At 40.0% G+C, this 27,977-nt stretch overlaps 1 long non-coding RNA gene across 1 annotated transcript; it reads right to left on the bottom strand.

Annotated features, from left to right (window-relative positions):
- Positions 1 to 7,939: 7,939 nt before the first annotated feature.
- LOC139013008 (uncharacterized) lies at positions 7,940 to 27,887 on the bottom strand. Its single transcript, XR_011471919.1, has 3 exons — positions 27,814 to 27,887; positions 10,354 to 10,436; positions 7,940 to 8,002 (listed from the first exon to the last, which is right to left on the bottom strand). It is a non-coding gene; the product is annotated as an uncharacterized lncRNA (long non-coding RNA).
- Between the last annotated feature and the right edge of the window lie 90 nt (positions 27,888 to 27,977).

The following is a 27,977-nucleotide window of genomic DNA, read 5'->3' as shown; positions in this document are numbered from 1 at the left end:
ATTATGTAGCATCTTTTACATTTCATTTCCTTCTTTTCTCACATGCTCATTTTAATAAAACAACAACTGAGCGACCTTTGGAAAGCAAAGGGAGAACAAAGAAATTTGTTTGAAACTAGGAACCCCTAACTGCTTCATCCAAGCAAATTTCTCCAGAGTGAAGCATTGAAGGGATAATTAAAACATGACTGTTTAAACACACTTTTTCTTTACTTTTAGAAGCAGGGCTTATCATGTTTCTTCAACTAGCTTTAATCAAACCTTTAGAGACAGGCTTTTCTCAGGGAACTCATTTAGATGGAAAATGCTTGTGTTTCCTCATCAGTATTTGAAGAAGATAAGAGAAAGGAAAGAGAAGGTAACCTGCCTCCCAAATATATAAAATAAGATAAGGAGTTTCATATTTTATATGTGCTTTATTTTTCTAAATATATTGTTATTGATTTAGGAAAGGAAAAGAGAGGGAGAGATAGAAACATCAATGATGAGAGAGAATCATTGATCGGCTGCCTCCTCTATGGCCCCACACTGGGGATTGAGCCTTCAACTAGGGCATGTGCCCTGGCCAGGAATCAAACCTGGACCTCCTGGTTCATAGGTCAATGGATCTTGCATATTCACATTTTTTTAACACGCCTTTCACATAATGTTGGACAATAATTCTCAGCTCTGTCTTGAAAAATAACAAAATGTTTATCTTACCCTGGAGAAGGTGATGTTCCATTATTACAGTCAGATGCTTTGTGAATGGAGACAGTTACAGAATTTAAGGGTCCAGGTTATATTATGTTGAGATTGCTGAAGGTTTGTGGATGATAACAGCTGGATTGTGGAACAGGCGCCTGCCTTATCAGATCTGCTTCCAGGGTCCGATGGAAGGAAGGGTGAAGAGAAGCCGAGGTTTGATTTCACAATAGTTTCTCGCACCTTTACCATGTTTGGGTTCATGGCAAAGCTAGTACAGAGATGTGTAAAGTTAACACAGATCTGTGTGTGTGTGTGTGTGTGTGTGTGTGTGTGTGTGGAGAAGGATAGTTTGCTAAAGATGCCTAGTATCTAGAAGGACCCAGCTGACTAATTTTTGAGTTCCGTATCGAAAGATCCTTAAGTTGCAAATCTGAAGATTCATATTCACATTGCGAAAGTGGTGTTAAAGGTTCTTTGGTTTCTTGATTTTCTGTGAACCAGTTTCACATTGTGAATATGTTACAGGCTCACATAGGAGTAAGTCTTCATATTCAAATTTTAGTAGAATTTACCTAAGGCTGAATTCCAGCTTATTTAAATTGCATGCATTCAGACATTCAGCAGCGCACTTAAACAGCTCTTAGAGAGCGTCTGTCCTGGCAGTGTGGGGAATAACAATACACTGGAAAATCTGGCTACCATCTTTAAGAATTTATAATCCAAGTGAGACGGGCTTTCCATACATGAAAGTAACCAGAAGAAATCAAGGAGGTCACTTGAGAGAATGTGGTATTTTCTTTTTTACCCCAGGTGGTAGGCCAGAGAATGATAAAAAATAAAATAAAATCGTTGGTTATATAATCAAAACTCTAAACTGCACAGCATAAAAATTACAAATGATCAAAGTGGCCTTTTGAAATACACACTGAACTTTCTTTGTATTACATGGAACTAGTTTTGAATGACTTTGCAGATTTGTAAAGGGATTCAAGGAAGGAGAGATTTAGAACATAATATTCAAAGAGGAAGTTATTGTTACAGTTTTACTTGACAGCTACATAGAAAATATTAAGCACCTTCAATATGCAAAGTGTGTGCAGGGCTCTGAGAACACTGCGTAGATGAATCAGAATGCAAGGAATAGTGATGAGTAGCATAGAATCTAGAGAAATCATGCTCAGCTCAGTGGTGATGGATGAGCATGGCCCTCTGGCTGATCTGCAAAGAATGGGGCCCATTTGCATATGCTGAGATGTTTGGAGCAGAAATCTCACTCTATTATCATGATTCTGAGTTGGTTCCATGGGAATTAAAGGATACGCATAGAAAAACTTGATCAGTATGGCTTAGTTATATAAAGTTAAGTTTTAAATGTAGATTGAGGCTACATTGTGGTTGGGGGTACAGTTAAAATCACTGGTATGGCAAATTTGTTTCATCTTCATACCAGCTCTACTCGACTACTAGTAGTGTGTTCAATATGATTCTGAGGCCAAATCTGAGAGGAAGCAAGGAAGATTACTGTGATTATCATCAATGTCTGATATGCTATTGGTACATTTGTCTAGTATTTCAAATCTCTATTCTTACAAATTGGAAGTCAAATGATTTAAAAAAAGAGAATTCTTCCATATTCAGGAAAATTGTTCTTGAAAAACTCCCAGACTGTTATTTTCCTTTTAAAATTGGCATTCTGAGAACAATGGATTCACTTGGTAAATAAACTGGGGTAATGGAACATGATATCTAAAATTATTTCTAGGGATTTAATAAATGCATTGGCATATTAAAGGCTTTGACTTTGATTTTTAAAAGCCAAAATGCTACTAAATATCTCAGAAGATTCTCTCTCTCACACACACACACACACACACACACACACACACTTTACATACCTATGGTATCAAGATCTCAATTTTATTGATTCTATGATTTAAGTTAAAATAAAATTATTAATTTTAGTTAATCATAAAGTCATAAGCAGGATCTCCTTCATAAGTGTTACAAACTTTCTCTTTTTTAATTCATTTGGCGCATGTATGTTGAGCACTTATCATGTGGTCATGATTCTAGTGATGGGTAGAAACAAAAATCCAAGTAAGTAGATGAAAAATATAGCAAGTTAGATAATTACAAGAGCTACAGTGAAAAAGTAAGTTAGGACAAGGGGATAGTATGTATATATGTGAGTGGGAAGGGCTTCTGAAATCATATACAGAGAACCAGAGACGGCCGCCATGAAAAGCTGATATTTGAGTCAAACTGTGAAGGAGGCAAGAGACCGAGTTAGTGGTTATCAGGAGAAAGAGCATTCTAGCAGAGAGAACAGCCAGTGCAAGGTCCCCGAGGTGAGAGGGTGTCCATCATAGTCACACAGAACAGCAATGAACAAATGAGGGAGTTGTAAGAGATGCGGTTCGAAGGAGAAAGAGAAGGTGATTATGTACTACCTTGTTGCTCAGGATGCTGGTGGGTTTTGAATGGAGCGCCAGGGGAGACAAGCCATAGCCTTGGAGATGATTGGCCATGTGTATATAACACAATCCTATGAAGAACTGTTAAATATCAATAAGAAAAAGACAACCGAAGAGAAAATGGAACAAAATGAGAATAGGATCACTCTGTCTATGGTGCTGAGGATGGTTGGAGGTGGAGGTGTGGGGTGAGGGGAAGAGCAGAAGCCAGGGGTGTGGCTGGAAGCTTTTGTAATCAAGTTGGTGAGGGATGATGGTGGCATGGCCCAGAGTCATAGCAGTGGAATTATTAGGAGCAGTCAGATGCTTAATATGATACAGTCTCAAAGAGGAGTTTACAGGATTTGCTGACTGTTTGGATCTGTGGCATAAAAGAATTTGAGGAATCAAGGATGACTCCACTGGTTTTGGCCTGATCACAGAAACTTTCCTTTCATAATGATGTGCTTGACTTCCTGCTTCCAGACTGCCTATCTCCACAGCTGAGACCAATAAATTACTGTAAACAGGCTAAACCAACAGTCTTTGCAGGGCCTCTTGGTCCAAAGAGCAAGAGGGATTCTTGACAGAGGCTGTAGAGAGACCTGTGTGCATAACCTGCTGGCTCTGCATCTATCAGCTTCTCATGCTGGTGCAGCTTTGACCTTGAATCCAGGCTCCAGATCTTGTCCTTCTGCTTGTTTCCTTTGCCCCGGCATGCCTACCTTTGTTCTCTGGGATAGAGTGCCACTCGATGACTCCGATACTTAAATGGGACCAGGTCCTGTTTTAGTGCTGCACTACCTGTACCTGCTTCCGAAATCCTTGATGCCCACCACCTGCCTGCCTGGTTGTCCATCTTTTTCCTACTGCCAAGTCCACGGACAGATCTACTGAGCTGCCAGGACATCTCCCTGTTGCCTGTGGTTGGACCGCTCGGATGCTGACAACTTGCCATGCTGGTCTGGAGCTGTGCCCATGACCTGCTGTCACCTGTCACCATCCTCTAAAGCTCTGTGCCTTTCCCCATGTATTCAGTTCTTTCTCGTTCTTAAGATAATTCATTCATTTAAGGATTTGTTCATTCATATCTGCATTAATGCATTCCCGAGGTAACATTTACTGAGTGAAAACTTTGAGTCATCCTTCTGTAAGAGACTAGATAAAAGGGGAATCACACAGGGGAGGGCAAAAGTAGGTTTACAGTTGAAGGTACATGAAACAGACTGTATTCTTGTATCATTATTAATTAATGTATGATTTATTTGTACTGCAACTGTAAACCTACTTTTGCCCATCCCTGTACCGTCCTAGAGGATCTCTTAGGGTCTAGAACAGCGGTTCTCAACCTGTGGGTCTCAACCCCTTTGGGGGTCGAACAACCCTTTCACAGGGGTCGCCTAAGACTATCAGAAAATACATATATAATTATATATTGTTTTTGTGATTAATCACTATGCTTTAATTATGTTCAATTTGTACAATGAAAATACATCCTGCATATCGGATATTTACATTACGATTCATAACAGTAGCAAAATTACAGTTATGAAGTAGCAACGAAAATAATTTTATGGTTGGGGGTCACCACAACATGAGGAACTGTATTAACGGGCCAAGTCATTTGGAAGGTTGAGAACCACTAGTCTAGAAGGACATGGGATCATGAGGGTATGTCAACAATATTTACCGTGAATTGTGACAATTGCTCTCAATCTAGAATCATCTTTTTTTAAATGGAGACATTTTGCTGCTCTCATAGGGCATGGTACAGGGTTTTACATCCTCAAATTGGAGTTAATCTGTTCAAGGCCAGAGTTTTGACTCTCCCACTCACTAGCTGAGTGACATTAGCAAGTTAATTTATTTCTAGTACCTTAGTTTCTTTATCTTTGAAATGGGAATGATAAGTGGATGTCTCTTGGGGTTGGGAGGATTATGTTGGATACTCATGTAAAGTGCTTTATCATTGCTTCTGACACATACTAAAGCACAGTAAGTTTGAGCACGACTTCATTTTCTCTTCTTCCTCCTTCCTCTCAGCAGTCTAAGTGGGTGTGACAGGAACACAGGAGAATTCAGGGCATGAGGAAACCTTCTTTGATCCCCAGGCCAGGGGTAGGAGTCTCGGGTGCTTAGAGCGCCCCCTCTGTACTTATCTGAGTCATAACATTGCTTAGTAATTGCCTATTGACTTGTCCATCTCCCTCAGAAGCCTTTTCCCTTTTGTGGACAGTGACTTCGCATGTTCCCATTTGCACCCTTAGCATCTTGCACGGTGCCATGTATGAGGAAGTGCCAATAAATATTTGCTAAATAGTAAAAAAAGAAAAGAACCCCAAGGCTTCCCATTGGTGGCCACAATTAAATTAAATTTGAAAGAAGAAATTTATCATGTAAGTGAGGAGTAAGCCTGTTTCAAGCATGAAGGCTAGTGTGAGCAGAGTACCATGACACGAGACCTTGAATGCATTCAGGGAAGCTCAGATCGTGCTGGAGTCATCTATAATCCTGTCTACGCGTGTGTGAGCTTTTGAATTTCTAAATGAAGGCAGTAGCCAAGTAGACAAGGACATTGTATATATAATAACTAGAGTTTGGGCCCTTCCTGGGATGCAGAGCACAGAAGGATAGAAAATAGGGTAATCAAGAGTTTTTGTGATCTAGTATTTATCTCCATCTTTCAGACATTTTTTGAACAATTTATGCCTCAGCAATGCTAAAGTATATACATCATCCCCAATGGTGTACATGGTGTTTGTGCACCATCGTGATGTTAGAGGGGTGGGTGCCCTCTAACGTCATGATGTTTCTGTTTCTTACTTTGTTTCTTTGCTTATGTTGTTCTCACTGCCTGGAATGTCCCCATCCCCTCTTATCACCAATACCCCGGCTGGGCCAGGTTCTAGGCCATTATTGATCCAGTGGCTCAAGTGTCACCATCTCCAGAAAATCTTGAGTTCCTTCACGCCCAGCCAGTCATTAAAGTTCACAGTCAGTGAGTGCTGGCTATGTGTCAAGCACCCTGGCATTTACTTTGTGCCTATAATTTGATCTAATCCTCATAATCCTAGAAAATAGCTACTATTATTACCCTTTTTAATGCGAGCAGAGGGGTACAGTTTTTAAGATTTATTCTATATTTTGTAGACTAGCAAACTACCGCTTACATAAATTATTGAGGGTTAAAGAATGGCTGAGCTATAGCACTTGATGAGGGAGCTTCAAGCCCCACCATCTTTTTTTAAAAATATATTTTATTGATTTTTTTACAGAGAGGAAGGGAGAGGGATAGAGAGTTAGAAACATCGATGAGAGAGAAACATTGATCAGCTGCCTCCTGCACACCCCCCACTGGGGATGTGCCCATAACCAAGGTACATGCCCTCGACCGGAATCGAACCTGGGACCCTTCAGTCCGCAGGCCTACGCTCTATCCACTGAGCCAAACCAGTTAGGGCCCCACCATCTTTGAACTTGAACACTAAATTTAGCTGCTTAGACAGAGTCATGAGACCCTTTTCTATCTACATACATTTTTTTAGCAGTATCAATTTGGTAGAATATTAAGTTGACACAGTTTTCTTCTTTTCAGTTATAGTCTTGAAACGTTCTATAGCAAATCCCCTTTTCCCACTCCTTGATGCTATATCTTGGGCAGATTCCGTGATTCTCTGGTCACGTTCCATTATTAAATCCACTCCAGGCCAGTTCAAATTTTTAATTTTTTTTTTCTTCAAAACTCCTTTTCTTCCCATTGCAGGACAGGCTGTTGGCACAAGGGACTTGGAATGGAGATTGGGCACAGTCTGCTCTGGAGCTGGGAGCCAGCTCCACTGGGTCAGAGGGAGTCAGGGAGGAGCGATGTAGAGAAAAGGGCAAACATCTCTTTACTTAGCTGGTCTTGGCCACTGCTCCCTCCTTGTTGGCTGCGTGTGCTTTGGAGACAGGCACTAACGGGCTGTCATTTTCATCCATGTGGCGCCTGTCCAGATGCTGGCTGGCTGTGAGCACATGCGCGGTTTCTTAAGCGGGCCGGGCAGAGCCTCCCACTGTGCAGTTCCCTCCTGTTTGAGATCCAGCTGCTGGGCTAGCACTTGCAAATCCCTCTCACACTCGTTTCTTGCCACTGGGGGTGCCTTTACAGACTCGTGTGGTTGGAGTCTCCTCACCGAATGGGCAGCCCTCTTGGCCCGGGATGCCAGCAAGTTGACTCAGACATGGGTGAGTCTCCTGATGTCCGCACAGTCGTGAGGCATTCACACAATTTTGCTGTCTTAAAGGGTAGAGCGAGCAGAAAGGCACTTCATCACCTGGACTCTCTGTGCTGTCATGGAGTTGATGAACAAATCCACAACGTGAGCAAATGTCCATTCCGGCTACCGGAGTCATGCTCCCATGCAGCGTGCAGTCCTTGTCTACTGCTTTTGTCTTTAGAAATCCCCTTTTTAACATAAAATAAATGAACACTGAAACAAAAAACTCATAAACCTGCCATTTTGAGACATTTTAAAACATTTCCCAGTAGTACATCAGAAGTCTCCCAGTATACTCTGCCAATCTGGATTTTGTGTTAATTCATTCTTATACATTAAAAAGCAATTTTAGTACATGTATAGTGTATTTGTTTTTCTATTGCTGAGATAATAAATTACCACAAACTTGTGACTTAAAAGAATACACAGGTATTACCTTATATTTCTCAAGATTTGGAGTTCGACATGAGTCTCACGAGTCTATACGTAAAATCAGGGCTTGATAGGGCCGCGTTCTTCTCTGGAGGCTCCAGGCGAGAATCTACTTCCTCACTTTTTCCAGCTTCCAGCGCTATCCACATTCCTTGGGCCATGGTCGTCTTCCATCTTTAAAGCCAGAGATTTTGCATCTTTTAGTTCTTTTATGAAATATTTTTTATTTGTTCTTAATTCTGATATCTATTAACTTCTGAGCTCTTCTACTTTTTTAATTCTGATGTTTGTATCAAAGCCTTAATTGTTTCCTGATGTTGAAAAATTACATTGAAGGTTTCATCTGCTCTGTGACCTCATTTTTTCTGGTGAATTATCATTGTTTATCTTAATGTTATTAAGGCTCATTTATATTTTAGTAGTAATTTGCATGGTGATAGAACTTTGTTGGTGTGTGTGACCCATGTTTGAAAAAGGAACCAAAGCCGAACCGGTTTGGCTCAGTGGATAGAGCGTCGGCCTGCAGACTGAAAAAGGAACCAAATAAGATGAAATTTCCTGGGATATTAGGAGTAATGCAGGACAAGGTAGCTTCTTTTATATCTGACTTTAAAATTTTATTTCTCTGTTTTTACCAGTAAAGATTCAAAATATGTCCTCTTTGTTAGCCACTGTCTGTTTCTTGAAGCTATGTCTGATTTAGAAAGATTATCTGCCTCTTGTCCCTGAGGTACACAGACCTTGCCTTCTAATGTACCTCATACTTCCTGGGGGTTCTTTTCTCTGATCTCCTCAAAAATTCTCTTTCATTCACACAGTTTCTTTCTTGCTCAATTTGGCTGTTCCTAGTAGGAGGAGGCACTGTCCTTCTAGAAGAGGGAAGTAGTTTCTGGATATTTGTGAGATTTTATTAAAGACTAGATCCATCATATCCATGAAGTTTCCTTCACATCTGGGTCATTTGGGGCACTTATCTGGAACTCTGAGCCTGTGAAGATTTTTGTCTAATTTCATTAATTTATCTCAGGTTTTTTTTTCTTCCTAGATTTCCTTTCAGGGTAAGTCCTTTTCTTTGGGATGCACATTTACTGGGGACTTCGAAACTGTTTAATTATCTTTTACTTCTTGCTCCCTTGTTGCACAGCTATTGATCTTGGGCAGTCACCAGCACAGACCCATATTCTGGGTGTGTTATCTACATTGTCTTTAACCATACTGGTTTTTCTATTTGGTTTTCAGGAGATGTTGGGACATTTAAAACCACTACATTGCTGACACAATCATGTTATAGAAATTGCGATGTACATTTCAAGGGAATCACTGTGTTTGCTGTATTGATATTAGACTATAGGAAAATGAGTAAGGAAGGAGGGAGAGTAATTTTATGGCTCTTGCAGTTACCCAAGTGATAAAAGATGATCGTTTGGAAGATGACTTCCAAAGTTGGATTCTGAATGTTGTCTGAAGGCAGAGCAATAGATTCACTGATTGATTAGATGTTGGATGTTAAAGAAAAAGAGGCAGAATATTTTGAGGGATGGAGTTGTCATTTACTGGGATATAGAAACTGTAGCTAAACCATGTTGAGTGTCATATTAGTCAGGTTGGGATTAGGCTATGCTGCAGTCATAAACCCTGAACTCTAAAGTTCTTGAATAATAAATAAGATGGTAGCAAGTAGCCTTCCTTCATCTTGTAGTCTTGCCATAATGGATATTTTACCTCTACTTTTTGCTATAGCAGGAGGATCATAGAAAACGGCTGTGACTGCTTCTGTTCTCCTCCGCCTCCTGCTCCCCTTCCTCCTTTTTTCTTATCAATCTCTCTTCTTCTTCTATCCCCTCTTCTTCCTCCTTCTCCATTTCACTCTCTTTACCCATCTTCCAATATTTAAAGTTCCAAATGACTACATAATAACTTTGAAGTACTACTGTCTAACATAATGAACTTATTCCTGTATAAACCCAAACAAACCTTCCCTCTGCGAGCGATAGCACACAGTCTCACTCCTTCCTGCATTAATTTCTGCTTTATGTTCATTCTTTCCATTGATAATTCAGCAGCATCCTGATATCCTGTAGTCTTTGTGCTATTATTACCTACACATCCTGTATAATATCATTGGTCAAAGTGAGAATGGAAAAGAAAAGGAATCTTATAGAAATAAAAGCAGAGCAGATCAATGACAATATGGGTCATCGCTAGAGTCCTCATTTATAAAGCTGTTCACAGAGTCATATTTGATATATGATAATTTCTTTCCTAACTATTCGTTTCCCATTTTCTTTGCTTTTAGCCAATACTTTCACTGGACAGCTTCTTTAGCTGACAAGTAACTTGAAATTTACTCCTGAGAGATTTGAACACTTGACGATCCTGCCTGTACTAGCTTGTTGAATTAATTCCTTCTCTTGTGCAAATGTACGTGGGTGCAGTAGGAGGGATACAGCAGCAACAACATACTCCTCCTTGTCTCCCACCATAATCAGCACTCCTACTAACTCTAGATGGCAAGAATCACTTACCCGAGATGACACAACAATGACTATGCGGCTTGACCTTCTTCCCTCCTGGAGGAGTTCCCATCCCCATTGTCCTTCAGGATCACCTTAAATGAAAAATGTACAGCATTAATAATGCAATTTTGTGTGATATCAGGATATCATGAAGAACCACCTGTCAACCAGGCTTGATGTTTTTCCTTCTCAACCAATTAGTATGAAGGAATTCTGCGTGCAACCCAGGTGTTTGCTGAGGGGTAAGTGAGGGGCAGCAGGAATGATCATCCTGGGTATGTACCTCCCCCCAGGTATTGTGTACTCGGGACCTCCCTAAGCCTGATACAGTCTATACCACCCCCAGTTGGAGATGAAAGTTGGGTGGCATGCCTTCCTTTAGCTGGTAGGTCAGATGACACCCACTTGATAATGTGCTTCTCGGGTCACTTGATTACTTGGTGTTTCATGGTCATGTGTTAAGTCTGTGTTTGACCTTAAGAGCGAGCCCAAAACTGTTGCTCAAAAGGAGAACAGTTGCTTGTTGAAGAGGGCATGGTTTTGACCACATCTTCTGCTGTGATTTTGTTTTGAGGTTTTACCATAGGATTGTAACAGCGCCCTGTTTAATCACACATAATGTGAGCACTGTTGGATCCAGGAAAACTGACCACAGAGACAAACATAAGCTATTTCTTTTGAGTCACAGTGAGGTTGTGGATTCCTAGTGAAAAATATCAATTTTTCTGACCTGATGTGAAAAAAAGAGCCTGTGTACACATTTTAACTTTATATATGAAAGGGTAGGTTCTTCTTTCCTGGAAGGTGGAGGAGATAGGCAAAAATAGATCTTTGAATATTAGGTCTAGGGCTGTTTATATGAAATATCAAATAATAAAAATTAAATAGGATATTGTAAAATATGTAGTTTAGCACATTTATTACCATATATGTTTTTGTATCTAAACCCCATCCTCTCAAATTTAGATATATTTTGATCAAGATGTCACTGCCATTTTTTCAAGAGAAGATAGAAGTATTTGTGTATGATTGAAGCTTAGAAGCGCCATTATTTTCATTTTCTTTTACTTATGGCAAAGGAGACCTCCAGGTGATGTACTATGATTGATAAAAAAAAAATCCAAGCACTTCTCTTTGCTAGAGAGATGTTTAGATGTTTCACAGTGAGCCGACTCATATGGCAGCCACTTTCGCTCAGATATGCTTTTGAAGGATGTGTATGTACTTGTTGTACCCACGTATTTCTTAAGAGTTCTCAGATACCCACTGCACTTAGCTGAGAGCAGAGCCCCTTCATCACTTAGTTGTCCTCTTCTTTGCAACTAAGAGGCAGTAAATTAGTGAAGAGTTCTTTCTGGTGGGTTTTCTGCATTTGCTCCATAGGGCTGGTGGTTATGCTTAAAGATCGAATTGAGTTGGAGCTTCCTAAGTGATAACGCCCTTTCCTGAGAGTAGGGGTCAGTTAGGTACTTCAGTTCTCTTGGCCCACATAGGTGCACTGTCCTCTCCACTTGATGCACTCAGACCTTAAAAGAGCCCCGAGAGGTGATGGTAGGGTGGCATGGTGTCCCATCATCCATTTATCGGTTATGTCTCTCAGAGTCACGCACAACTGAATCATTTATTTGAAGATCAAATGCAAACACTGCTCTCAGGTGACATTTTTGTTGGTGTTTATTTTTATTGTTAGTGAGACTGCACATGCTATCCAGGAACGCAAACGTTTACGTGCTATCGAAGTGTGTTTCTCCTCATTGGTAGAAGTCTACCTGAGACAAAATTACAATGCCTGTCAATTTTTAACTTTTAGGCCTACTTTCTGTCTTGGGGAATATCCTATCAATTCCTTTCCCCTATTACTTGAAGAATTGTTAGTAAAGGGCATTGTTGGTGTCTTCTGGACAATAAATGTTCAAAACCTACCAATAATCATTTATGTTTTAAACTATTATCTTAGCAATCAAAAATCATTCTCCTCATTGTCCAAGTTAAAGCTGTTCAAGAATCCCTCCCCTCTTATTTAAACGACTTGTGTGTGAGGGTATGTTTAGGGAACAGATTTTCTATTTGTATTTTCAGGATTAGTATCAGTTTAATCCTCCAGAAGGAGGCGGAAGTGAAGCACCCACTCCTGTTTTCATACCACAGCACAGAGCCTCTCCCGTTGCAGCGTGTCTATTTCAATGCTGTGAGTGGGAGAGGTTTATTGGTGAGCATGGCTTTTGGAAACAGGAGAAAAAGCTTAAAGATAAATTAGCAATCTCTTTCTGACTTGACTTCCATTTTAAAACGAGAAAACAGAAAAGTTTGCATTACTTCTTATTTTAGAACTTTTAATGAAATGCTAATAAGAAAAGAGGAATATTTGTTTAATAGTCACTGGACTGTTGAATATACTTCAGTCGTGGTGTAGATGGATTAGGAAATTAATAAACAAAATGCCAAATTAATATCTACTTTTATGGAGAATAAATTACAAAAATAAAAATTCTTTAGAAAGAGATTTATCTTAATGTTAGGTACAGATGATATGCATGTCTACACAGAGTACAGAATTTAATGCTTTAAAATCACTGGATGCCTAAATTATAGGTTAATTACCAAGTTATAGACATACCAGACTTTTAGAATCACTCCTCTTATGTTAATTAATTAATTCTTGTGTATACTAGTAATGTCCAACAGCTCTTAAAAACCTGATGCCAATGTTTACATTTTGAGTAAAATAAAATAAGATATGAAAGCAGGCATGAATTAGAAAGAGGACTATATATAATGACAGGCAAGTATTTTTATCTGAACCTTACGAAGTCATGTTGATCAGATGACATTTTTAAGGTATTTAAAGACAAACCCCGCTCTGACCAGTTTGGCTCAGTGGATAGAGCGTCGGCCTGCGGAGTGAGGGGTCCCAGGTTTGATTCCGGTCAAGGGCATGTACCTTGGTTGCGGGCACATCCCCAGTAGGGGGTGCGCAGGAGGCAGCTGATCGATGTTTCTCTCTCATCGATGTTTCTAACTCTCTATCTCTCTCCCTTCCTCTCTGTAAAAAATCAATAAAATATATTTTAAAAATAAATAAATAAAGACAAAGCCCCATTTTTTGGGCAAAGAACCTGAATAGATACTTCTCCAAAGAGGACACACGGATCACTAATCATCAGAAAGAGGCAAATTAAAATTACAATGAAATATCACCTCACACATGCCCGAATGGCTACCATCAATAAATCAACAAACGAGTGCTGGCGAGGATGTACAGAAAAGGGAATCCTAGTGCACTGCTGATGGGAATGCAGACTGGTGCAGCCACTGTGGAAAACAGTATAGATTTTCCTCAAAAAATTACCTCTCCAAAAACTGATGAACAAAAATAGATACAGAGGCAGAGCAGCATCGAACAGACTGTCAAACTACAGCAGGAAGGCTGGGGAGGGGTGTGGGGCGGCGGGCGGGTGGGGGTGGCAAGAGATCAACCGAAGGACTTGTATGCATGCATATAAGCATAACCAATGGACACAAGACACTGGGGGTTAGGGGAGGCCGGGGAATGTCAAGAGGGGGAAAAAAAGGAGACATATGTAATACTCTTTGTAATACTTTAAGCAATAAAACAAAATTTAAAAAGAAAAGAAAAAAAAGAATTACCTATCCAAGATATGTCTACCATTTTAAGTAGAGCCACTTTCTTTTAAAAAATTCCATTTTCTGGTTCTCAGGCATGATACTGAAAAATGAGGTAGACATGCAGGTTACTAGATATCTACTACTAGTATCAACTATGCTTAATTTCTATCTTATATGAGCTCTATTTGCTGGACAAACAATATAAATAGAACAGTACAAGAAAGAGGAAGTTCTTGAATTTTAGGAGTACATCATGTTATAATTCCCAACCATGTGCATCAACCCGGTATCGCAGTACCAAACTCAATTTTAATAAAAATCAGTTGCCTTGCACATCCCTGTATGCCTTCTAGAGGAGGGTCTTTAATAGAACCACTGAAATTTGTCCTACTCTTCTTGCAACACAATGATTTCTGAGATGATCCACTTGGTTTCTTATGTTTGATATCTTTTATTTTCTCCTTCCAGAGTTTCAGCAGGCCATTTAATTGTAAGATCTGTAAGAAAGATTGGGATAGGGTTTCCCCATTGCATTTTATTTTATTTTTTAACCCTCATCCAAGGATATTTTTTCATTGATTTTTAGAGAGAGTGGAAGAGAGAGGGAGAGGCAGAGAAATATGAATGTGAGAGAAACACATCCATTGGCTGCCTCCTGCAGGAGCCCTGACCAGGGCCCTGGAGGGGGAGGAGCCTGAAACCGAGGTACATGCCCTTGACTGGAATTAAGGTCTAGTCCGTAGGCTGAGGCTCTATCCACTAGGGCCCCATTGTACTTTATGAAAGAAACCAGCCCTTTTTGTTGCAACATTTTTTCAAAAAATATATGACATAGCCCTGGCCAGTTTGGCTCAGTGGATTGAGCATTGGCCCCAGGGACTGAAGGATCCTGGGTTCAGTTCTGGTAAAGGGCAAGTACTTGGGTTGTGGGCTCAATCCCCATCCCTGGTCAGGCGAGGTGTGTGCAAGAGCAAGCAGTCGATGTATCTCTCTCTGTCTTTCCCCATCCCTTCCACTCTCTCTAAAATCAATGAAAATATCCTCGGGTGAGGATTAACTATATATATATGGTATAGCCTTGCCTAGTATTTCAGAATCGCATAACTACATGGTACTGACTGTGTTCTCTGTTCTTAGACCTCAATTTCTCCAAAAGGACTCTGTTGCCTCAGTTTATAATCTTTTCACACCACCCTAAGGAGATGAATTAGGTCTCTGTTCTCAACAAGTATTTTATAAGAGTACTCATGACTTATGGAGATGTGGATTGTAATTTTTGGTTTATTTTTCAAATGAATCAACTGTCTTTGGCTCCACTGATGAAAACATATTGTTAAATAGAAAAAAAGTACTCATTCTCATGACCCAATCCTTGAACAGGTTGCCTTTCACAGGAAACCATGCAACCTAATGTGAAATGAAGGCTGCAGCGTGCGTCAGTGCTGTCTCCGAGCAGGCAGTCAAGTTGAAAAATCTTTTTTGCTTCCTGTCTTATGGAATGAGAGGGGAGAAAAAATCTGTATATCCCTAAATGCATTGGGAATAGCAGTAGCATGACCTCGGCCACTGAGAATATGAAATTGTCCTTGAAAACTGCAGGGGACTGAGGCTCCCCGTGGAACAGCTGGAAGGCAGAGAGGAGGAGTCTTTAGTCACTAGGGCTGGAAAATGCTCATGGCTCCATTGTTTTGTGAAGCAAATCTGTACATATTTATAAGAGCTGGTTTAGAAATTATAGTAATTTGATCCATTGTTGATTGTTGTAAACATTTTCAATTAATATAAATATCTTGTGCTATGTGTTTGCTTTGCTGAAAGGCACTTGTTGAAAATTAAGCACTTAGTCACAGAAACATCTGGGCCAGAGAGCGATGACTCAGGACAAACTCATCACCATTATTGAAATTGAAAGAGCGTGGCTTCCCGACAGTGAGTCATGAACATCCTATTCTCATACAGGGGGCTCAACCACTCCTCCACCTGCCCTCACCCCCCCCCTCTCCACCCCCACCCCCCACCCCCATATTATTTGGATCAATTTGCAGGCTTCACTTGTAGAAAGAAAACATGCCATTTTTATCATGATGTGTTTTTTTGTTTTGTTTGTTTTTTGCTCACATTAATTATGCTTAATGATTTTATACATAGTAGTAACCACAGAAACATAATTTCCTCTTTATAAATGATAGTGATAAAGTCATGAATAATAACAAGGGATAGTCATGTTAGATTATGGCTCACCCTAGAAATTCCAGAAAAAATAAAAGAAGCAATCAGCCATTTCATTTAAACTAAATCCTGATTTTTAACCTTGCTGGTCTCAACACAAATTAATGGAAAGCTATCACCGCCATATTGGAGCCATAGTTTCCATGATAATGGTTAATATTTAAATAGGATTACATATGTTCGTTTGGGTTGAGTAAGATAGAGGATTGTATAAATATGTCTTTTAGAAACTTGCCTTAAATATGTTTTTAATTATATGCTACTCCTGGGCCTGCAGCTCTGACACCACATGTTTAAATCAAAGAGTTTCTAGTGAAAGATTAGAGCACTTATATATTCCAAAGAATGCTGGCTTTTTCTTCTCGTTTTAAAGCTTGTCACTGTTTGGCACAGACTGAAGCTTTGATGTACATATAAGGCGTGGTTTTTACTTTTGCGTCTTAGTTTATGATCTATCTTGTAGATTGAGGATGACATTCTGGGGTTGAAAAATGGTCAAGTTCTTTCTAGAAAGAAAAGAATTCCCCAACCTGGAGCAGCCATTTGAAAATTATTTAATCACCCTTAGAATAAATTTAAAAATACTAGGTTATTTTCTAAATGGTATTCCCAGAGGTGAGCAGCCAAATTTACACTTGGAATAAGCTTGTCTAGGATTGACATTGCTTCATTATGAGACACACAAAGTACTGCTGAGCTAGGACAGTTTCTAGTAACCAATGACTTCGGAGAAATCTGGGTAGTGTCCACGTATTACCTGGTGCCAAGAAGGTTGGTTGCTGCATGTCTATAAGATTCAACTGTGTCCAGTTTGAAATATAAAATTAATGAAGCTGATTTAATGCTGTCTCTGAATTCTAATGAAACAGTGTGGCATCAATTTTTTTTTAATGTAAGAAAAATGAAAATAACAATGTAAAAATAGTTTAACCTTTTGACAAGTCTGCTATTGAAAGTATAAAAAATTCACTTTGTCAGGATTTTTAAAATAGCAATGTAACTAAAAAATTAGACATGAAAGAAACTGCAACTGAATTTTGCACAGGAACATACTTCATTAGCAAAATAACTGTTATGCATATCTAATGATTATGGTAATTAACATTTACTGGGGACTTACTATATACTCACTGTTTTAGGTTTGTTTTTTGCTGTGTTTTTTTTTCTGGTATAATTTCCTTTCCATTTACTATTAGAACGTAGAGGGTCTGCCTATGTTTGTCTTCTGTTCTTCACATGAGAGGATTTATCTAGGGCTTCCTGGTCTGACCTGAGGGTGCTCTGGAGTAGCATCTCTGTGACAGAAGCACATGAATCAAAGGCTTACGACTTGAGATCTTCTTTGCATCTTGAGTTTCAGTGTCAACTGTTTAAGCTGTTATGGTTTGACCAACTGACCGAAATACTGAAGAACACTGGCTTATTCAATAACACCAACCCAGCTTAAGAGAGAAGCTGCTGATGCACTCTGGGATTTTAAATTAAGTAGCTATTATTTTTTATGATCATATACATATATTTCATAATGCATTGATGTATCCAACATCGACTTATTTTTTACTCTGTGCCCAATAGTGTGTTAGACAGATGGGATACAAAAATGAGCATCAAAAGACATTGTGTCTGCCATCACCAAGCATAATGTTGGGGGCGGGGAGGATGGAGATTACAGAGAGAGACATAATTTAAATAATTACACAAACTAATATAAAAGTGCCCCTCTGGCAAATACCAGAAGGCGTCATCACAGTCCTGTGAGAAATTTTTTATTTATTTATCTTTATTGTTGAAAGTATTACAGATGTCCCATTTTCCCCCATTGACCCATACACCCCACCCCCATGCCCCACACCACTGTCTGTGTCCAGAGGCTATGCATATATGCATATAAATGATTTGGTTAATCTCTTCCTGCCCACCCACCCACCCTGACCTTTCTCCTGAGATTTAACAGTCTGTCCCATGTTTCTGTGTCTCTGGACTTATTTTGTTCATCAGCTTATTTTGTTTTTTAGATTCCACATGAGTGAGATCATGTGATACCATGAGAATTTTAATCATGGGTTATAACCTAGTTAGCAGGATGCTTTGAGAGAATGATGTTTGTGCTGGGATCTGGAGGAAGATTATGCCTTTTTCTTTCTTTCTTACTTTCTTCATTTCTTTCTTCCTTTCTTTCTCTCTTTCTTTCTTCCTTCCTTCCTCCCTCCCTCCCTCCCTCCCTCCCTCCCTCCCTCTCTCCCTTCCTTCCTTCCTTCCTTCCTTCCTTCCTTCCTTCCTTCCTTCCTTTCTCTCTCTCTCTCTCTCTCTTTCTTTCTTTCTTTTTCTTTATTTTTTGCTGATGATGGTGCCATCCTCTCTTGACCATCATTGTTTCTCTGGTGAGCTGAAGACATTCCCTTTGGTACAAGTTTCTAAATGCCATTTTCTCTGATGGAGCCCATGCGTGAGTTCTTTCCATAGGATTCCAAGGGCCTCCTCACTGTCTAGTGGCTTCACTGCTCTTGATGCCACCTCTCATGTCCCACCCACACCTTGCTGCTGACTTTTCCTTTCCCAGCAGCCAGGCCTCCTGCATGAGGTGCTGGCTTAACAACTCACACTCCAGCAATGTCCAAGAGAGAAAAGCCACTCTTCAATCTCTTTACCTGACTTCCTGGGGATAATAATGGTATTGGCAGGTTGATTGGTGGTTCACAAAACTACAGAACTCTTCTCTAATCCTAACTTCTATTCTCCTAAAATCCTCTTCCTCCTCATAGCATCTGCTTTTTTTTTCTTCAGAGAAGAAGGAAGAGGGAGAGAGAGATAGAAACATCAATGATAAGAGAAAAGCATCGTTCACTTGCCTCCTGCATGCCCCACACCAGGGATTGAGCCCACAACTTGGGCATATGCCCTGACTGGGAATCGAACCGTGACCTCCTGGTTCATAGGTTGAAGCTCAACCACTGAGCCACGCCTGCCGGGTATAGCATCTGCTTTTATAAACTGGAAGAAGACGGTAGGGTCCTGGTTGGAGGCTGGTTTGGATACTTCTTAATAAACACCGAGGAAGTATCTGGCCCCCGTGTGTTTTCTGGTGTCTTTAGATTATGAGTAATTTTTACTCCATGTTCCTAACTTTAGCTCCTGCTTTGATCTACTGCAATAAAAATCCTCTTATTTGGATTCCTATATGGCTTGGACTATAATGGTGTTAAAGGAGATGGAGATGATTCACTAGGATAAGAAAAATGCATGATAAAATACACAGTATTTGGTGATAGACAGGATATTGAGGGTGAAGGGGAGAGAAGAGAAAAGGATGACTCAGAGTTCTGTTTTATACTCCTCAGTGGATGGTGGTACAAGAGAAGACACTTGACGAGTCTCCCCTGTATTTCACTTTACCCCATGGGAAGAGGAAGCAGGATAATAAAGTGGTATGTGTTCAGCTTGAAGATATTAAGTAGACAGGGCTAGAGCTCAGAGGAGATATCTGGGCCAGAGATTTACACCTGTGAGTCACCTTTCATAGGTGATAATGGAAACCATGAGTAGAAATGGTTTTGCCAGAGAGAGAATTTTTGGTGAGAAAGGTACAGTATAGATAGATAGATAGATAGATAGATAGATGATAGAGGTATATTCACATATATACAGAGGAGGTTTGTAAACATAGACATCTACAAACATCATAATGAGTTTTAATGAAGTTTGAAATCGCTGCCATTATGTCATAGTCACACACTTTCACCACTATGTGTCTCTATCTCTATCTTTATATCAAATGTGATATGGTTTGTCCTATAAATTCAAGTAACCTGGTGATAGGCCTATTTGGTTCCCACATAACCAAAATCTGCAAGCAACTTCAACTAGATTATTTGCTTTAGAATATAGTGTTCAGACAGTAGAGAGGGAATAGGGTAGAGAACTAATAATCTTAGAAAACATAGTTGGGTGTGGATGGAAATATTAAGGCCCAATAGTCACTCCAGGAGGGAGAAGTCCCATGGCAGAGAGGCTGGGGTCGGGAGAGAGGGGCAGGCCGAGGCTATGGTTGCAGCAAGTGAGGTTTTGAACAAGATTGGAGACCCTGATGGTGAACTTGGGGAAGAAGACTCATGGATTTGATAGATAGCTGATAATTTATTTATTTTTTTGCCATTGCTAGTACACCGTTTCCCCCTAAAATAATATATACATTTTTAAATCAGGGTGCAATCTCTGAAAACACCTCTGAGAGGTGTAAAGGAAAGGTGAACAATGAGTAATAATGACAGCAATGCACACAATGAATACTACACATTCACATTTTCTCGTAGACTCAGTACAAGGTTCCCACTCTTGGCACTTATGGGTGGAGGACGAATTCCACCCCCACCCCCCACCCTTCACCCCCCACCCCCACTCCAGATGCCTCACAGATGGCTGTGTTTCTCCCGTCCTGCTCCACGGGTTGAATCACCTTTGACAGCAGCCAGAGACTCTGGGCAAGTTCTGCAGAGCAGCCTCACCTGTGAGCTATTGGGAGGCCTGGTGTTGCTCCTGTGCTAAATTTTAAATCCAAAGTGCCAAGCATAGCCAAGTTCTGGGGACTTTATCTTGAAACCTGGCTGCCCAGAGAATGTTCCCTGATGCATTATTATTAATTCTCTCTTACTTTGGGAACATCTTACTTTCATCAGCATTGTACTCGAGTCATTAGAGGCTCTAACAGAGCAGTGTTTTATGAGGAGCACATTTGCACTTTAATTTGAATGTTTGAGTGATTTCAGGAATCCTAGGATATGACTGACTTCCTATTATAGATGTATCTTCCCTGTTCCTGAGTGTTAAAAAACACTCAAGACTAGAAAATAGTTACGTGCTTCAGTGGTTTTCACACTGTGGTGTTTTTTGTTGTTGTTTTTTGTTTGTTTGTTTGTTTTTTGTCTTTTTTGTTTTTATGAAAAGAAGTTTCTGAAAGAGATAAATTAAATTTCTTGCCCAAAATATCCAAACTAATGAGATTCATTTTTTTATGAAACAATTTTACTTTGGCACACAATAGTCTCATTAAGAGCAGTTTGTCCTCATAATTTATGGCTTAATTTTGCTGGCCTCCACTTTATCCAGTCATGGGGAAGACTGTGCTATTATAAAGTTTCCTTAAATGCCCAGCAGGGAGATGTGGGCAGGATGGTGCCAGAGTCCCCGTGGGGTTAGGTTCTCCGGTTTTCCAAGTAGCTTTGCCTGCCCAGGTGACCAAAAATGGTGTGAATTGTCAAAAATCCTCCTCCTTCACTGCCTTTGCTATGAAGCAGGGCTGCCTGGAACATTTAAAAGAACAATAAATGTAGATTTAGAGAGAGAGAGAGAGAGAGAGAGAGAGAGAGAGAGAGAGAGAGAGAGAGAATGAATGACTTATAATTTAAAATGAGGATAAAAGCCAGACTGTGGCAGGGAAGATCATGTAGGCAATTGAGGGAAGATCATGTAGGCAATTGAAAATACCTTGGGATTTACTTTGACTGAGAAGTAACACCACAGAGAGCAGATAGTTTTGAGCAGAGGGGCGCCATGAGGATTCCGGGTGACAGGATTATAGGAAGGTGAGGGGAACGGAGGGGTGCCAGGTAGGAGCAATTGCAGTGATCCCAGTGAGGATGGTTGGCTTGCAGCCGGTGAGAAGTAGTGGAGGCCCTAAGAATCGGTTGGATATTTTATACATTTCAAAGGTAGACCAGACAGAATTTTCTAATAGACTGGATATTGGGTGTGAATAGGAGGAGTCAAGAGCAAATGAAAGGTTTTGGTCATTCAAGGGGTGATGTCAAGGAGCAGGTTGGATACACAAGTTGAGTTTCCAGGGGGCCCGTGAAAATTATTGTCATGTCCTGTTGTTCATAGTCTATGTCTACTTTGGGGGAGAACTTCAACATTACTGAAAGGTTTTTCTACTCTCATTAGCAGAGTAGTGTCGACACACCCCTTCATTCTGCATTGGTAATATTAATTTAAAAGAAAAAGAGAAAATAGTTAATTCTGGGAATGTCTGGGAATGACAAAGCTAGAAAATGAAATTAATAATGAACCATTGAGGAAGGAAGAAAATACATAAGCTTTTGCTGCTGAACACTAAGCTTGGTGCTGGCGTGCAGGTGGTCAGGCTCACAGTGTTGCCACTAAGTAAGCCGTTATGCTACAGAGTGAAGAGGGCCATGATAGGGAGTGACAAAGAGACTGACCAAGAAGAGTACCCACGACAGTCCTATGGAGTCAGAGCAGTGACTTTTTGCTGAAAGGTCACTGCTACGAGGCAAAGCATTGGCAAAAAGAGGGAAGGGCATTTGAGGTTGTGTGAGTACCATATGCAAAGGCCAGAGATGAAATATAGCACATTTGGGGAAGCAAAGGTGGGGTGTAGCAGTAGGGAAAGGAAGAGAGAAGGCCATTCAATGTAAATCAGCACTTCCCACACTGCATTTTGTGAACTATTGTGACCACCACATCTATAGAGATGTTTCACAAGAGGCAGAGGTGGCCCTAGCCTGTTTGGCTCAGTGGATAGAGGGTCGGCCTATGTACTGAAGGGTCCCCGGCTCAATTCTGGTCAAGGGCACATGCCTGGGCTGTGGGCTCGATCCCCAATTAAGGGGTGTGCAGGAGGCAGCCGATCAATTATTCTCTTTCATCATTGATGTTTCTATCTCTCTCTCCCTCTCCCTTCCTCTCTGAAATGAAAAGAGGCAGAGGTGGACACTCAACAAGAGATCAACACCCCAATGCCTCCCAGTAATGAAACAGTTCTTCCCCTTTAACTTCTGTGTTAATAGGTTAGTCCTATTACATAACATAATTTACAAATACTACTTGCAAAAATTTTAAAGTCTCTGCAAATGATTAAAGTAGAACATTTATGTTTGGTTAGTAATCTTTAGGTAATTTTAAAAAAGAAAACAGAATGTATTATTAGAACATTCTCAAATATTAATTATTGATATCTGAGAACATTCTCTGTGGCAGACGGGGCACTGCTTGTTGCTCGTACTGATGCACTGTGAGTGGATCGCAGGCACCTGTATCTTTTGTTCTTATGAGAAGCCAGGTGGGATGTGGGGCAGCTCCAGCTACAAACCTCCTGGTCTGCTTCACCCTTGTGCTGTGCAAATACTATCATTTCCTCTGAATATCGTGATATGAAATGGATAGACAGCACCATGCAAGGTGATATTCTTTTTTAAAATATATTTTTATTGATTTCAAAGAGGAAGGGAGAGGGAGAGAGCGATAGAAACATCAATGATGAGAGAGAACCATTGATTGGCTGCCTCCTGCATGCCCCACCCTGGGAATGGAGCCCACAAACCCAGGGCATGTGCCCTTACGGGGAATTGAACCATGACCTCCTGGTTCCTAGGTTGAGGCTCAACCACTGAACCACGCCCGCCAGGATTCTATTTTTTACTTTATTTTCAGTATGTTTCCCCATTGTCTGTGCAGTTTTGATAGACACTGATGTTTCTTCTACCAGAGAGACTGTGCCCACTCAATGTAGGAAGCCAGCCTGTACTTCTAAAGCATAAGCACTTCAGCAAACCACTATAGAATATTTCATATTAGTGATCCCTGTTTCATGAAGACTTGAGGGAAATTATCACATAATCACCTAATGATCACACAATTATGGAATATCCGGCACCCAGATAATCTGTGAGGTTAGCATATTCATCACCACAGAGGACACACAAATTACTATAAAGAACAGGTTTGAATTCTGGCATTACCACGCACCCGGATAATCTGTGAGGTTGGCATATTCATCACCACAGAGGACACACAAATTACTATAAAGAACAGGTTTGAATTCTGGCATCACTTCACATCTCTGTGCCTTGGTTTCCTAATTTGTGAAATGAACAATAATCATCATATGTATCTCATTAGTTGATCAAGGTGAACAATTTCATTAGTTAATTGATAAAAAAAAAAAAGAACAACCCCGTGTGGTCATTGTGAGGATTAAATGACTTATTTTTATATATACATTGGGTTCAGAATAATACCTGCCCTGAGGTGAGTGTTATAAAATATTAGGTATTATTTTTATCTTCAGGCAGGTGGAGGGGCATGGCTGATCAGATGTTTTTGCCTGGGTACGGACTCAATGGTGCAGGGGATTTGTGGAAAATGATTTCCTGGATCTGAGTTCTGTGGAGTAGGTCTCAGTGATGTCTCACTTCCCCTAATTTATTTTTTTTATCATTTTATGAGTCTATAACAGGATCCCCTTCAGGCTTTGAGCAATTCAATACCCTTCGAATACATTCCTTTCCTGTTTAAGTTAGTCTGAGTTGCTCTCTGTTATTTGTAAACAAAAGCCCTGAAGACTACATCTGCATTTGGATGTTTAGGGAAGTGGTTCAGAGGGATGATGAATCTCACTCAAGTTTTTGAAACTAGTGAATAAGAGAGAAGGAATTCAACTCATATTATCCTTACTCTAAGACTTCAGTTTTCTACTAAATGGTCAATACATTTATTTAATAAATGGTTACATGGTTATTTTTGGTATTGAAAAGAAGGATTTTTAATTTTTTGAACACCATAAGGCAATTACCGGTTGAATACTAAGATACTTAATGACACTTTATTTTTTTTGGCACTTTTCAATGGTAAAAGCTCTCTCTGCCTAACATTAGCATGATCTTGATGTGTATCTTTATTCATCTGGAGCACCTGCTGAGTGCAAAGCTGAGTGTAAAACAAATGTTTGAAACTACACTATAAAGTGTGCAGTTAGGAAAAGTGGTGACATGTACATTATATATCTTATGATACTGACTTAGTTCACCAATAAAAATGAACTATGATTTAAATATTTCACAGTAAGTCCTAGAGAAAATTATTTGTATAGTATGAACAGAGGCAAACTCTTGAGACACCCTCCAGAGCGTGATGAATGCTATACATCTGATTGCCCAGGTTCCTGGTGATCGGTTACTTCCTTAATCTGAACTACCCCAGTTATTGTGTCAGTTCAAGGACCTCAGGGCATGCCATTATAATTTCTTCAGAATTGTGTGGCATCTTGCAGAAATGATTTGGTCTATGCCAGCTTCATGCTGTGGTGTTGAGGCTTTGATGATGATGAGAGGCCCATCAAAGCTCATTGGGAACCAAAAATGCCAAATTAAACCATAAATCCAGGGAATAATTAGGAGTTAGAATTGGACTATGAAGCCAGAAATGGATCTAGAGACAAGCCATGGTTGAATGTGAAGTAAGGAATAAAGGGAGCCATATTCTTATGGAGAGAGAGAGAGAGAGAGAGAGAGAGAGAGAGAGAGAGAGAGAGAATATCATTGAGAGGAGGAGTTAGGGGAGACAGAATAGTGACAGAGCCAAAAATTGTGAGGTGTGTGTCGGCTTTCTTAATGCCTGGATGCCGAGAATGGTGATTCTCCACCTGGGTCATACAGTCTCTACTCTGTGACAATACCTGTGGGATTTTGACAAGGAGTTTTTAAGTGGATGGATCTGACCTGTTCGTGTGCTTAAGGACACTTAATCAATCCCATGACACCTGCACTAATTGAGGAACTAAGCCAATAACTTATGGCACATGACATCTAAACAATGGACATCTAACCAGAAGTCAGAGAAAATAATTCCCTTCGCACTAGTGTCCAGCTTTAATTTTCAAAAATTAAAGACATTTCTGTACAAGATAAGAAATGAAACAGAAGGCTTGTAATGAACATCAGCAGTCTCCTCTATATCCTCCACATCCTCAGGAAATATTAATAGCTTCTATATTTGCTTGTTCTAGTGATTACTCTCATATCACTTAATTTGTTGATATATCTACTTATGTATACATTCAAAATAATAAGATTTAGTTGACACTGCACTCTCTTTTCCATCATCTTATACTCTTTGATATCATTCTTTTATTAGCTACACTCATGCCTTTAAGTAATGTAGTCTTCCTTATTCCATCAGGTTGAAGCAATATCTCTCAACAGCCTCTATCACCTTGAAAGATGCTGCTGCCAATGCTCTTGGCTTTGCCTCTACTTTTCCCTCCCCTCCCACCTCAGGACTGCTCTACCTTTACTTTTATACTCTCAAGGTGATGACATTTACAGCATATTGTATTCTTCAACCACAGAAAGATTGGATATGTGTATACAACTTGAATCCAAAAAGTGAAAAATGTACTAGTGAGTCTGTTCTGTTTGCTTCTCTGGAGCTTTTATTTTATGTTGTTGTTTTCCTTCAGATGGTGATCTTTAGTTGTTTGTTCATGTTTAAGGATGGAGGACTTGGTTGAATGTGAAGGAAACCAGTCTCCTGTTATTGTGTGTGTCTTTTCCCTGGTAGGGCTTTTCAATGAACAGAAATTATTACTCTGAGCTCTCTACATGGAAAAGGGCTGTTCAACTGTCCTTACCGATGTGAGGATGAGAAGGACAAAAGCTAGTTTCAGAGTAGGGTACCCAACAGTCCAGAATAGAAGTGATTTCTTCTGGAATTCCAGAGCCATCCCATCAACCCTATATTTCCACAGTAATAGGGTACATTTATTTGGACCTCTCAGGTGTTTGCCAGTATAAACTTGGAAAATGAAGGGACTTTCATGCTTAAGATATTTGGTCTTCATAGAAACAGAGTAGAAAAGTGGTTGCCAGGAGAACAGTGGCAAGAGAAATAAGGAGAGGCTGGTAAAGGGTATAAATGTTTAGTGATAGGCTGAATCAGTACTGAGGACTGAATGTGTAACATGGTAGCCATAGTTGATAACACTGTGCGGTACAATTAAAATCTTCTATCAGAATAGAACTTAAATATTCTCACCACTAAAGAAAAGTTAAATACGAGAGGTGGCAGATGTGTTCATTGACTCCATGGGGCCAATAACAATGTGTATGTATATGAAACCATCAACTTTATTTTTTAAAATATATTTGTATTGATTTCAGAGAGGAAGGGAGAGGGAGAGAGAGACAGAAGCATCAATGATGAGAGAGAATCATTGATCAGCTGCCTTCTGCAGGCCCCACAATGGGGATCAAGCCCGCAACCCAGGCATGTGCCCTGACCAGAAATAGAACCATGACCTTCTGGTTCATAGGTTGACTCTCAACCACTGAGCTATGCCGGCCAGGCCATGTTGTACACTTGAAATATCTTACAGTTTTATTTGTCAACTACACCGCAATAAAACTGGAAAAATACATTAGTTCGGAAGGTATTTCCACATCATACTCCGTTCTTTGTCTTGTCCTCACCAATCTGACTCGATTCTCACTCTCCTTTGCTGTCATCCTCCTCCGCATGTTTTTAATCTGTCAAAGGGCTTCCACTCTGTTTCTGTCTAACAGACATTTGTTAAAAATCTCTTGTCGTTGTATGAGCCGTTTTCTCTGATGTACTGCAGTTATTTATGGAGTATCATTTCAGTGCGGATATTGGAAGGGGTGCAGATAAACACTGGCTCTAAGTCTGCATACTTGAATCAGAAAACCAACAATAACTTTTTGACACCTCTTTGGAAAGTTCTCACAAACTCACCTCAAATTAAAAAAAAAAATAACTTGATATCTATATAATACTTTGAAAATATGCATAAAAGCTACTTACGTTTTTAATATTATTCATCAGGACATAGAGCAAGATCTGATGTAACAGAGCCATCAGTTTTCTCTGTCAAGCAAATCCCGGAATGTTTCCTGGAAGATCAGAGTAAGAGACATTTCGATCCTATAGTAAAGTCTGATATTTTCCACGGGGCAAACCCGGGGTTA

Source organism: Myotis yumanensis, unplaced genomic scaffold (genome assembly GCF_028538775.1).
Source record: "Myotis yumanensis isolate MYYU_CA2020_CCGP unplaced genomic scaffold, mMyoYum1.0.hap1 SCAF_6, whole genome shotgun sequence".
Lineage (NCBI taxonomy): Eukaryota > Metazoa > Chordata > Mammalia > Chiroptera > Vespertilionidae > Myotis > Myotis yumanensis.
The sequence above is the reverse complement of the archived record's forward strand: the minus strand, read 5'-3'. Positions and strand labels throughout refer to the sequence as shown.